Source organism: Rousettus aegyptiacus, unplaced genomic scaffold, assembly GCF_014176215.1.
Source record: "Rousettus aegyptiacus isolate mRouAeg1 unplaced genomic scaffold, mRouAeg1.p scaffold_m13_p_3, whole genome shotgun sequence".
NCBI lineage: Eukaryota > Metazoa > Chordata > Mammalia > Chiroptera > Pteropodidae > Rousettus > Rousettus aegyptiacus.
In genome coordinates this window covers 157,649,293-157,662,963 of record NW_023416306.1, presented here as the reverse complement: position 1 = coordinate 157,662,963, position 13,671 = coordinate 157,649,293, and the positions used below count along the sequence as shown (strand labels likewise).

At 37.7% G+C, this 13,671-nt stretch overlaps 1 protein-coding gene across 1 annotated transcript in view; it reads right to left on the bottom strand.

Moving 5' to 3' along the window:
- TSHR (thyroid stimulating hormone receptor) overlaps positions 1 to 13,671 on the bottom strand; it is a 98,755-nt gene that overhangs the window by 4,869 nt on the left and 80,215 nt on the right. The gene's annotated exons all lie outside the window — the stretch shown is intronic.

Sequence of the window (13,671 nt, the reverse complement as noted above, 5' to 3'; positions counted from 1 at the left end):
GTTTTTTTGTTTTGTTTTGTTTTGTTTTGTTTTGTTTTAGAAGGTTGTACACACGTTCCTGGAAAGAAAACTCCAATATTTACATTCATAATCTGAAATGAGATTCCAGTCCCTTCTGAAAACAATGGGGAAAGTGGCTGGGGACAATGTAGACATTCGTGTTATTTACTAAAGCAGAATTAACTCAATGCTTTTAGTGTGGCAGTTCTAGTTCTTTGCTCAGTCCCAGAGAGTCCAGGATATATATCTTGCTCCTTCATTTTTAATTGCATTAGCTTGAATAAGATCATGGATATTTAAACTAATATCTCTCATTTTTTTATTGGTTAAAATATTTGCTAAATATTCCTTATATTGTTACATTTTATAATTTTTTGCAATTACATTTTAAAATATTTATTATAGTTATTAGTGTCTGATTAGCAAGTGAATTCTAATATTTACAACTTCTTCCATCACTGTAATTGGATTTAGCTGGAATTTACAATCTCAGGTTTAAGGCTGCTAGAACTTGCTGTTCAATTTTTATAAACATGAACCTCGTGCATTAACTGCATTCTCACCACAGAACTGTGATTCTTAAGGAAGGGTGCCATGTTTGCTATCTTGTTTTACATTTACTTTAAAAATTCTATAATTCAGCACTTCTCAGAGTTAACTAGTAGTAAGAATTACCCTTCATGTTTATTCCTGTATTATTCTGAGGCTATTTTTTAACATTAAGAAAGTACATTTGGGAAATTGGCACAAACAAACAACTTTGCAATTAGGGACAAAGTTGAGGGATTTTGGAACCAAACTGAAGCACAGTTGTGAAGTAAATGAAGCTGGACTTTGCTCTCCTGCCTTGTTTGTCCTTATGATGCATCTCTTTCTCTGTTAGTCATGCTGTCTTCAAGGTGTGGCCATCTTTTTGCCCCCAGTTTTCTGGAAGCAACGTATATGTCTCTTTATCAAGTGATGTTTTCATGTCAGTGTTGGATACACTGATTGTGTGTGTTCATCTGAGTCTATCTTTTCAAGTAATGTGTTTGCATTTTAATATCTATTTCTTGGGAAAACATTTTAGTAACCATTCTAGTAATCACATGACAAAACACTTCAAAACGAAGTGGCATCGAACAACAACCTTTTCATTATAAGCATAGCTTTTGTGGGTCAGGGATTTGATCAGGGCATGGTGAGGATGGCTTGTCTCTGCTCTGTGATGTCTGGGGCTCAGCTGGGAAGACTTGAAGGCTGGGGTGACTCAATGACTGGGGGCTGGATTATTTGCAGGCTCCTTTATTTGCATATATGGTGCCAGGACTGAGATGATTCAAAGCTGAGCTCAGCTGGGAGTGATGACGTGGTCTCTCCATGTGGATTCAGTTTCTCACATCATGGCAGCCAGGTTCTGAGTGAGAACATCCTGAGTGGGAGCATCTGAAGAGACAGTGTTTCAAGAGAACTGATAGATTCAAAGGTAAGGGACACATAACCCACTTCTCAATAGGAGGAGTGTCAAAGAACGTGATGCTTAATTTTAAAACTGCCATAGTGATCTAAGTGGTTGGGATATCATTGAGGCAGATATTTGGTGAAAGCTGGTAGCTCACCACCCTACAAATCAGTATTTCTGGTTCAGGCACCCACCTGGCCAAGCATCAGAAGCACCTGCAATTCAGTCTCCTGACCCACACCCCAAGCCAACTGCATTATAATTTCTGATGGTGGGACCCAGGAATCTACATTATTTAAGATGCTCTCTAGTAATTAAGAATCTCATCTCTATTCTCAGCATTTTTATGAAGCAGGTGGTCACTAAAGTTCAGACAAAGAAACAAGGCATGTTGTGTCCAAAGACTGCAAACCAAGGGCAGAACCATTATTATAATCTGAATTCAGAGTCCTTAGGTTTCAGCATCCTAGAAGCTTTTCTCTACCCCGTACCTTCAGGTCTCTGCAGTCTTTGAACACAGACCTAGGTGCAGCAACTCTCCAGGGACTCATTTTGGAATCTGGGAGGAGGAATCGATTCTATGCTTTGTGTAAGTATCGGCAATGAATGTATCCCAGGTGGCTTCTAGTTGGGTCTCAGTGAGGCTGCATTGGGAGGGTGCCTGGGCAGATATGAAGAAAGCAGGTGTTGGAAAATGTAAATAAACTTATGACAGAAACATCTGCCACATATTGGGCCCTTGGCATATAGAAGGTGTTCAGTGAATGTTAATTCTCTCCTTGCCTCAATTTGGAGTTTAATGAGCTCAAGTGAGGAGCAAGGAACTCAGCAAATACAACTCTGGTCCAGATCTTGACTTATATAGCCACTTGCTTATTTGATCTCTTCACCTGGATGCCTCACACATCTCTAATTTAACAGGTCTATCCCAAACTTAGCTTTCGATCTCCTCACCCCCACCTTGACCTGCTCCTCCTCTACTTAATCTAGCAAAAGAACTGTGGATTTGAACTCTACAAGACTCTTGAATTCAAGTATTTGCATCTCCAATGTAAGCTCTCTAGTTCAAGCTAACATCATCTCTTGGTTGATTAAGAGTACCCTTAATCTCTTCTAATCCATTCTCTACACAGCGGCCAAAATAGTCATAAAACATCGGTGGAGTAAGACCACTCTCCTGCTCACAGCCTTCCCAATGTACCATGAAAAACATTTACTATTCCCACCATACCCTTCAAGGTCCTACAGATCTGGCCCTTGTCTTTTTCTCTAACCTCATCTCAGTGGCATAAGGCCACTTACAACCCAAATTAGAATCTATTTGGGTTCATCTTACTCCCCACTGGCTTGAGCCACTTGATGAAGGCTCTAAGTTGTCTCTCTGTTGCTCCTAAAATGCTCTGAGGTGCTGCTGTCTTCAGGGCGTGCCTTGAAGAAGGCTGCTCCTAAGGAAGGTTCCTCCACTCACACTACTTCAGTCAAGTAAGGGGAACAATTGCTTTTCCCTATTTTTTTTTTTTTGAATTTGACCTCCCTTGCAGAGATCTGGTTTTACTCAGGCCATCTGGGTGTCATCAGAAAGGGAGGTCGGGGGTCCCGTATACCACCCAATGAATGTAGCTCTGCCCGTTCACTCAGAGTGTCCCGGTAGAATGTTTCTTCCCTCCAAGTTGACTGGTATTTCTTTATTTCCTGAATTTTGTCCAAACTCTTCCAAGGCTTGCATCCTCATAGAGTTAGTCTCTCGTGCCCTTGCCATAAATATTTATGATAAAATGCAATTGGGCTAAACCCCCTGATCAGATATCAGCTGAGATGTTTATAGGTCTACTGTCTCATGGTTCTCATTACTACCACTTTAATTTAGGTCTGGATTGTATTTCACCTGAGTTTTGCAAAAACTTCCTGACTGGTCTCCCAAAAATTCTACTAATCTCACCTTCAGATTTAGGACAGAATGTTCTTTCCAAAACCTGGATCTCATCATATTGCTTCCCAGTTTGAAACCCACGGTTCCTCCAATGTCTACAGAATGAGATTGAAGCTTCTTAGAAGAGTATCTCCCCTTTACCCCAGTGGGAGTCTCTTTCTGAATCCCGTGCCATCTTTCTTAATTTTTCCCCTCATTTCACTGGAACACATTTTCTTAGAAAAGCCATATGAGGGATGTATTTTCTGAGTCCTTGAAAGTAACTGCCAATTTGTACTTCCCTTTACCTTTTCACCCAGCCCCCTTATTTCCCTCCCATTAAATTCAGACTATCTAGATTTGAATCCTAGCTTCCACACTTCCTATCAGTCACAGTAAATTATGTGCCTCAGTTTCCTTATCTTGGGCTTGTTGAACAGTAACTGACAGTGTGTTCTCAATAAATATTAGCTATTATTATTATTGTTGTTATAGAGATGAAATATCTTCTCAGATTTATCTTAGGTCACTAATTGTTGCTTTGTTAAAATTTTTTTTCCATTCTCTGCAACATCTTTGGTCCCTTCATGCTCATTTCCCTCCCCCACACCCCACCACGTCTGTTTATTTCAGTTTTGATCTTTCATCTTAGAAGCATTCATTGGCTGGTGATCTTTGGTGGTACATTCATGCTTAAGAGTGAGGCACTGAAAATCTGACTGGGAGCTTGTCCACTGGCAGACTTTGCTTTAGAACAATTGTGTAGGGAGCTTGCCATTATGCTGTTGGACCTTAAAATGACAATGTAGAGGTCTTCATTAGAGTTTTTCACCATCTGCAGGACAAAAAAAACCAAAACCAAAACCAAAAAACCAAAAAAAAAAAAAAAAAAATCTCCAGCCTAGAAGGAAGGTGCTTGGCTGCTGGCATTTTGCATGAATGGAGTAGAAGGTTCACATTTCTAGCCATAGACCTTTAAGAAATCCTTCTGTTTTTATCCCCATGTCTAGTTCTTGCCACATGCCACAGCCATCACCTCTAAATCCCATACCCTTTAGGGGTTCTGTAGGGCAAAACAGCTGCCTCTCTATGCTCCCTGTAGATACTCTAAGTTTTACCTTCTTTCTCTTCTGCCTTTTTCTCTTAAGAATTCTGTAGCTCTCAGTGTGCCCTCTCCTGTCCTCTTTGTCCTTGCGGGTTTATGTATACTAAATATTCCTTTTCCATCTTTTTAGGGGCATCTCAAGAGGCAGAGGAAATAAAAGCTTATGTTTAATACATCATCTTTAACTTTTAATCACTCCTTCATTTAGCACACAGAACTGTGCAAGAGCTTAGAACAAATACTTTTTGAGTGCTGAGCCACACTAGACAGTCTCCTAACTCTGGAATTGATGGAGAGAGAGCCTCAGTCTGAAGAAATCCCAAATTCAATAAGGTGGGGCTCATTTTAAGTTACTTGAGGCTTATATCTTTTCTCACTCATCTAAATTTTTATCGGATCACTTTGAATTTAGTTTCTTAATAGTGTGCCTTCTTTTCCAAAATAATAACTTCAAAATATAGTTAAAATTTTAAATTTTGTTTTCGAAGTGAAAAGAACATGGAGAGTAGCTATCAGCAGTTAAGGGATCTGAATTCATTTGTGAATGTAGCCATGTGGATGGACAGCTACAAGCTGGAAGGTCTCTGTCTCTCTTATTGACTCTGGCACTTTCCACAAAGAGCTCATTAAGCAGTGGTCATTAAGCTTCATGAGAATTTGTCTCTCTATCAAGTATTTACTCACAAAACAGAATGCAGCTGAGTGAGCCTGGCAGCCAGTTTAAAGTCTAATTGTCGAAGTCATGGGAACCATCTCAAGTTAAAGGTCTAATGAGACTAACAGGACCTGAATTTGGAGAGAGTGAGTTCTACAGAGTTATATACAGGCAAGAATATCATGAAATTTTATGATGCCAGGAACTAAAAAAGGGCCAACCGATATTTAATGTCAGACGAAGAAGTAGATATAGAGTTGAAAGGATATTTTAAAATTATAAATATTTCAATATGTAGCTCTAAAAGACAAAGAAACTCTTTAAAATAAAAGAACACCTAAAAATAATAACACTTTGAAGTCATCAAATATTTAATCAGTGTTCTAAGGGAGGCCAGGTAGCTGTCTCATTGGAGCCAGGATCCAAATAGACCTATGTATTGCAGCTGATTGATGTGTGTTTTAGGTATCTTTTAATGTACAGACTCAAGAAATGTTTTAAGATAGCAGAAGCTATAGCATATTTAAATGCTGATTGAGTATCACTCATCTATTGTTTTGGCTTGAAATTACTCATCAAATATTTAATGAATTCCTGCTATGTTTGAGGCATTGTATAAGGTACTGGAGTTACAATAGTGGGAACAATAGACAAAAATCTCTTCTCCCGTTGCATTACATACCAATGGAGGGAGACAGTGCAAATAAGTACGTAAATGTCTGGAATGTCTAGCATGTCAGATGGTGATAAGCGTCATGGAGAAAAATAAAGCAGGAAAGTGGGATTAAAAGCAGCTTGCAAATTTAAATACTGACTTCAGGGAAGACCTGAATGAGAAGCTTATGTTTTAGCAAAACCTCGAAGTTTTTGCTAAACTTGAAGGAGGATGTGCCCCGGACACTGGAAAGAGCCTTGTAGGTAGAGAAAACAGTTTAGCGCACAATCCTGAAGGTGAGAACATGACTGGGGCACCTATTCAGTGTGGTAGGACAAGGGGAATGAGAAGGAAAGTAGATGGGATTAGAGATAATGGCAGGTGGACGGGGATGGATGGGGGAGGTCTTTGAAGGCTATTTGTGAGGACTGTTTTTTGAGTAAGATGATAAAGAACTGGATGGTTTTAGGAATAAATTTAAGAAAATGACCAAGCGAAGTTGGAGAATTATAACACATGCAAGAATAATCATACATGAAAGGGGTTGGCCTGGTATGCAAGAAGAGGTGGTTTCTGAGTTAGTACTGGTTCCACATTTTAACACCACTGCTTGTGGCTAGGTGACCTTGGGGACTTCCTTGATCTCTGCACATCAGTTTTCTCATCTGTTAAGTGGGGATAATAATACCTACTACTGAATAATTTAAAAGGTGTAAGGTGATGTACTATCTGTTAAGAACCTAATACATAACCGAAGCTCCAAATGGCTGCCATTAGTAATAAGAAATGCTAATCTAAAGATTCAGATGATCCTAAGTTACCCTTTTCTCAAAAGTCTTTGTGTATAAACAAAATTGCTTTGTAACTCAGATATAACTGTAATCCTTTTTTTCCCTCTCTTGAGTTTGCACAATTACACCTTTTTTTTAAGCCTATAGCTTCCATGACATATGAAATTTCATGGAGTTTATTGCCTTAGCATAATGGATCTTGCAGTGAAAAACTCCCCATGTTCTATAATTAGGGGAGGTCTCAACTCTGCCACACAGTAATGAAAGGGAATGACGATGATTTATTGTCAATACTCAGATGCTGAAACAGAAATATATCCTCATCAATGCTAAATCATCCCCCGCTTCGTAACTCCCTAAATATATAAAAAATGACTGTCACCATAAGGGCAAAAGGACCAGCCTCAATGCTACCGGTGAGAAATGAAAACTTCACTTAAAAAAAAAAAAGTGTTTATTTCTTTTAGACTCAGAAGCAGAACATAATTAACAAAATGGATTTCAGAGACTTGGCAGAGATAGTGTGTCAGAATGAAAATCCTTAACTACCTTATTTCCTTCCACTTGTTCCAAGAGTGAAACTCCCAGAAGAGTCAAAGAATTTAGAACTCATCCATATTTACCAGGGAAGAATTGAAAACTGATTCTTGTGTTTATATTTGTGGGTTATTTATTGAAAAATTTAATCCCAGGTTGATTTACCTCTCCTATCAGGCCATCGCCAGTATCTTTTAGTTAATTGTAGGGTCATGACTAAAACTGCTATACAGCAGAGTACACATAATTTTTGCCTCATTCATTTGGCCCTCTCAGTGCTCTTCTCTTATCACACAAATAACTGAGACTTGATATGGGTGATGGGTGAAATACCCAGAAATTATGAGAGTAGCATTAGAGAGATCAGAATCCTTCAGGGTTGATAGCATGAAATAAAATAATTTAAATAAAAATGCATGACACTGAGCCTAGTGGGCACTCACTAAATAGTAGGCTTATTTATACTTAAAGTTGCAAACAAAAAAATCGTGTTCTTGTTTTTTTGTTTGTTTGTTTTGAAGATCATCACTATTGAGGGCTCCTGGCTAGAGAATGATGCTTTTCTAAACCACATAAATTCTGTTCAGAATTTATGTGGTTTAGAAAAAAATACATGCATTGTTTTCTTAGGATTCAGACTCAGCAAATATTCTTTTATGTTCTGTTTTAATGAAAGTAAAAAACCCTTACTTAAACAATTGACATTAACAAAACCATGTTACAAGAAGCAGTTAATAGATTTGTGGATTATTCTTTCTTAGAGGTGAAAAGTCATTCTAGTTTACTTTTAGGTTTTGCATAGATATGAAGACATTTACTGAATCCTCTAATGTTAAATGCATGATCATTTGAGGCTATTGCTCTAGGATAGTGGCTTTTAGTGCTTTGGAGAACTACTTTTTTGAAAGTAAAAACTTTTGAGGATGATAGTAGTGGCATTTTTAGTCGATTGAAGAATCATGAAGGTTTATGTGACTTTGAGGAGCTAGGCAATAACTCCATCATCTCTCTTCTTCCCAGAGTCAGCCCCCTAGTTGGGGAACACTCTGCAAATTTCTCAGTAGTTACAAAAAGTAACCCTATCATTATAGATTGCTGTGACTTAAAGTATTAATCATTTTTCTCACATTGGTGGCTCTGGTAGTAAGAGATACTACTGATCCAAATAAAACTGGATTTTGGGGAGAATCAATTATCCTGAGTTGTTGACACAACTTCTCTGGTGCAAAGATTCCTAGGGTTGAAGTTCACCATCTTCGTTTTCAGCAAGAAGCCAGCATGAACATGATTCTGGAATGGTAATTGTCTGTTTTTTCTCCTCAAATTCTTCTATGACCTTCCTCAAAACTCTCATAGACTCCAAGAAATGGTTGCAGGCTCTCTCCTTTGCTGTACCTCTGAGGACGTGGGTATGTAACTTAGGAAGGATGGCCTGCTTTGGTTGCTTCTTCAGCAACTCGGCCTCTTTGCCACAAGTCTGGCTTGATGCCCAAGCTGGGCACTGCAAGAAGTCTGTTTGACTTTGCAATTTATTTCACAGTCTGTGAGCGGAGCAGCCTAGCAGACAAACCTCCTCTGGTTTCCACCCCTAGAGGGTTCCATTCTTCTCCAGACAGCTGCTCCCAAAGCTCTGCTCAGCAAGCACAGAAAGAAAGACAAGGAACTCCAAGCTGATTAGGTCTTTGGGCTCAATTTCCTTCTGCCCTGAGGGAGGTCCGGTGTCTGTCAAATAGCCAGGAGGTACAGATGAGCAGCCCAGATGCAGTGGCGGAGAGTAAGCAGAGGTGAAGTAAAGAAGGCATGGGGCGAGTTGAAAAGGGCCATACACTGTAAAGGGTTATGCAGCTGTTACTAATATTTCTGCAGTAACCCTTTGGTGGGTCACCTTACCTGCTGAGTTAGGTCGTGTTCCCCACAATATGATTTCAGCAAAACACACTTTTCAGACACTATCCTTGGACCCAAATTATGTCTTATTTCCTCTCCTCTCCTCTCCTCTCCTCTCCTCTCCTCTCCTCTCCTCTCCTCTCCCTCTCCTCTCCTCTCCTCTCCTCTCCTCTCCTCTCCTCTCTCTCCTCTCCCTCCCCCTCCCTCCCCTCCCCTCTCCTCCCCTCCCTCCCTCCCCTCCCCCTTCCTTTCCTTTCTCTTCTTCCTTCCTTCCTTCCTTCCTTCCTTCCTTCCTTCCTTCCTTCCTTCCTTCCTTCCTTCCCTCCCTCCCTCCCTCCCTCCCCCCTCCCTCCTTCCTTCCTTCCTTCCTTCCTTCCTTCCTTCCTTCCTTCCTCTCTTCTTCTCTCTGTCTTTCTCTCCCTCCATCCCTCCCACCTTCCCTCTTTTTTTGTTCTTTGAATACATCCTATATTTTCCTGTTGACTTGCCTTTTGCTCTTTCTCTCATAACTCTGTCTTTGTCTTAATTCTATCCCTCATCTGAAGCCCATCTCAAGTATAGTTCCTTAAATGAAGCCTTTGCTGGTTACAGAAATGGTATCTTGATTCTCTAAGTATCTCTTATGGCTCTTTTTACACTGAACTTATAGTATTGTTATTTTATTTACATTTCTCCTGAATTTGATTGTAGCCTCTGTAAAAGCAAAGGCTGTGTCTTATCCTTCTAACTTTCATGGAGTTCAGTAGGTGCTCAGTAAAATGCCTGTAGAACAGGATAAATTAGGGATGGGGAGGGTTGGTAGTTAGGACAAAAACTGATTTTATTTAGGCAAAAAATTTTACCTAGGATCACAGCTCAAAAATAAAAAGACAAACAACCCAATTTAAAAAATGAGTAAGATATCTAAACAGACACTTGACAAAAGAAAATATACAAGTGGCTAATAAGTACATGAAAAGATGCTTGACATGGTAAATAATCAGGAAAACACAAAATAAAGCTACTTTACATCTGTTAGAATGGCTAGAATAAAAAGGTCGACGATACAATGGGTTGGCCAGAATGAGGCTAGTATGAATAGAAAATGGGACAACTATTGTGGAAAACAGTTCGTCTGTATTTCCTATAAAGTTAAATAGACATTTATCCTGTGATCTGACAATTTTAACCCTAGATTTCTACACTAGAAAAAAATTAAGATATATGGTTGTCTATGGAAAACATAGGGGCATGAGGAAAGTCTACGGGTGATGAAAATTTTCTAAGTTTTAACTGGGGTAGGGTGACATAGTTTTGCTAAAACTCATCAAACTGTACACTTGAAAACTGTGCATATTATTGTATATAAATTATACCTCAATGAAAAAAAAAATTTTGCCGAGGAATTGAAAACACCTGTGGACTTTAGGCATGCCCAAAAGAACCCTGCCACAATTTTTCAGTTGTCTAATAGTAGGAACTTATGAAGATCATTAAGAGTCAAAAAGAAAAACAAAAGGCTTATTTTTCTGTAAACCAACATAGCAGTCCATGACCCTTAGATTTTCAAATTTGATCAACTAATGACAACGAAAGTTAAATCTGAAGTTTATTTTTATTGATACACTCAAGGGAATTAATTATCACAGAGATTTCCTCTACTTAGGAGATACTGAAAATAGTAAGGGGAACAATTATAATATAGAAATTTTCAACAGTAAGTTAAATGCTTATTACTGTGGGTTACATAATTAGGCCTTAGAGAACTCTGGTTATTATGGAAGGCATTGCATTTCAGTGTGTTCTTTCCTTTGGGATTATAAACACTAAGAGCTTCTCTTTCAAAATAAGATTAACAGAAAACAAGATAATAAAAAACTGAAAGTATAAAAATAGAAAATGAGGTTGCATATCTCGATTTAAAAAATCACTAAGTAAAAAATGTTATTAAATGAAATTTAAAAAGGCTTTTACAAAAAGCAAAGCTTAGAGAATAGATCTCACTTTAGATGATGCATTTATTTTAAATTATATTATTTTTGAGAAGTGATCTCTTTTATGAAAAGTGATAAAGTAAGTGGGCAAGTTTGACTATTTTTATTTTTGTCAACTGTTAGAGATGACTGTATTCTTTCATAAATACCTTTATGAGGCAAAAATACATATGCTATCTAATTCTCTTTTCTTTAGGTCAAGTTTAAGATTTTCCAAGTTTGGCTTTGACATCAAATCACAACCAAATTTGATATTTGATATTTGATATTTAATTACGTTTTATCAAATATTTATTCAGTACTTGCTGTCTTCTCATTTGAAGGGGGGGGATTACAAAAAATATAAGACATAGTCCATTTCCTTTAGAATCTTAAAAATTAGTTACGGGGAAAAGATATGTGGGACATTAAGTAATGAAATTTTTGACAAAAGTTCAAGGCAAGAATTAAAGTGACAGCACAGGCAGCACTTTTAAGACAACAACTGTGGTTGAAATTTGAAGGACGAGACTGGACTCTTCTTCGTTTATTTCTTGCTTTCCTTCTACTGGCCTCTCAAATGTTGCCATCTCCATTGTCCTCTCTTCCTAACACTTTGTGCTTTCTTTTTAAATTTAATTTTAATTTTTATTAAAATAATGTATGGACCTATGTTTTAAAAAGCGAATAACACTGGAAGCTTGATGACACACACAGCAGGGCCCTGCGCAGCCCCTCTCCGCAGTCTGCTTTCTGACTATCCAGAAGCAACCAATTTCAACTTCTTTTTCTTTTCATAATTTAAATATTTCTTGATTTATTTGTTTTAGATTCACCTTCTGACTCCCTACTATGGATGATAAGGACTTAGCTCTTGTCCATCACTGCACACACCTCTCTACTCTCTTGAAATAGTTTTAGGACCTATTTGGTTGAACCTATATTCAGTATTTTGGTTATTACAATTTTGTGTATTGTAATTATTTTCCTTTCTTGTGTGACTTTTTTTTTGTTTTTGTCATGAGATGTCTGTCTATCTCTCTTTTTTTATTAATGTATCTTGGTTTGAGTGGGCCTCTTCTCTTGCTAAGTCTTGCCAATGCTCTAAAGTTCTGTAAAACACTTCTCAAACCAGTTTTTCATATAGTTGATCTTGTCAGATAATCTATTGATCCCTTTTTATTTCTAGAACTTTCCCTCAGAGCCCTCTGTCTTTTAGCTTTGACGTAGATGTCTTTTTCTCAAGATTTCCAGGACCTCCCTTTTTGGTCATCCTAGGAATTTCATTTGTTTCTTTCCTGTGTTGATTGCCGCTTCTGAATTCTTCATTGTTCCCTTTCTTAGTGAAATTGGAAGGGACCGAGGCGTGAGGTGCGGAGGAAGGCAGGGGAGATTTGGAGGCTCTTGTCATCTAGACTAGTGCTACTTAAGGTGTGGTGCCCATTGGCTAACTGTTTCTTACAAGTCCTTGATAACACAAGAGGCTCGTACTAGAATGTAAGCCAAGTACTTCACTAAGCTCACTGCTCAGTTTGAGCAACTTTGCTTTCTCCATGAAGGAAGCTGTGCTTTGACGTACATTCTGGGCAAGCCATTCGTCTTATGGTGGACCCATACTTTGAGTTATTCTGGTCTACACCATTGGTCTTCAAATTATTTTGATGGCATGTAATTATAAGTAAAAATATATTTGAGTATGTACCTTTAACATGTATATTTATGAACTCTATACACATATCACTGTAGTACCATGTTACATATGTTACGAAAGGCACTAAAGGTACATTTAAAAGCATAAGATGAAAATAAGTAATATTTTAAAAACTATTTCACCAAAGTGAAAGCAATTATCTAAAATTAAAATTATTAAATATACTTCACTAATTTTGAAAATCATTGTGTAACCCTTTCTGATATAGCTATTCGGAGGTCAGCTTCTCATTCAATATCTTTCAGTTTTGGTTTAAATGGCTTTCTCGATGGAAAAAGTTACCTCAAAAAGATAGATGATTACAAATAGAATAGGGCAGGCTTGGCTGTACTTATTAAATTAGGATTCTCATCTTTCAATCTGCTTCAGTATTTAAATACATGTTTTTATTGAAATTGATATTCTTGAATGTCAATCAGTTATTTTGCAAACTAATCTGAGGTGTTTTATTTTCCCATTTTATCCACATGGATATAAAACCCATTTCAGCTCTTAATGGGAAAGATTTAAAAACAGGTTAAAATTTAATTTCTGACCTTAACAAAATAGGATTTTTATAAGTGACAGTCACAATTTTTAGCAGGAACATCACACTACATGGAAATGTTTCTAAACACCTGTTTCTAAAGGCTTTTTCCAAATCACAAGTTTCTTTAGAAAAGCAACAACTTTCCTCATGCATTGGGGAAATACACCTTTATCTTGAAAAAACAGTTAAAAATGTCTTTAAAAAATATATTTCAGGTTAAAACAATCACAGAAAAGCTCGACAGATTTTTTTTCACTTGTCTTTTTGTAAAAAGAAAAATGCACAATACTTTTAAGTACTTTGCCATTAGTTAACAATGAACCCCCATGCGGCACAGTAGATTTTTAGCAGTCACTCTTATATGTAGCATATGTAGTAAGAGAATAAGGCCATAAATCCACGTAAGTGGGTACATTCAATCTAAAAGCAAAGTAAAATCATTAAAAGTGAAAGAGTGAGGATAAGTCCTTGAGACTGTGGATCACCCACTGTTTCCTTG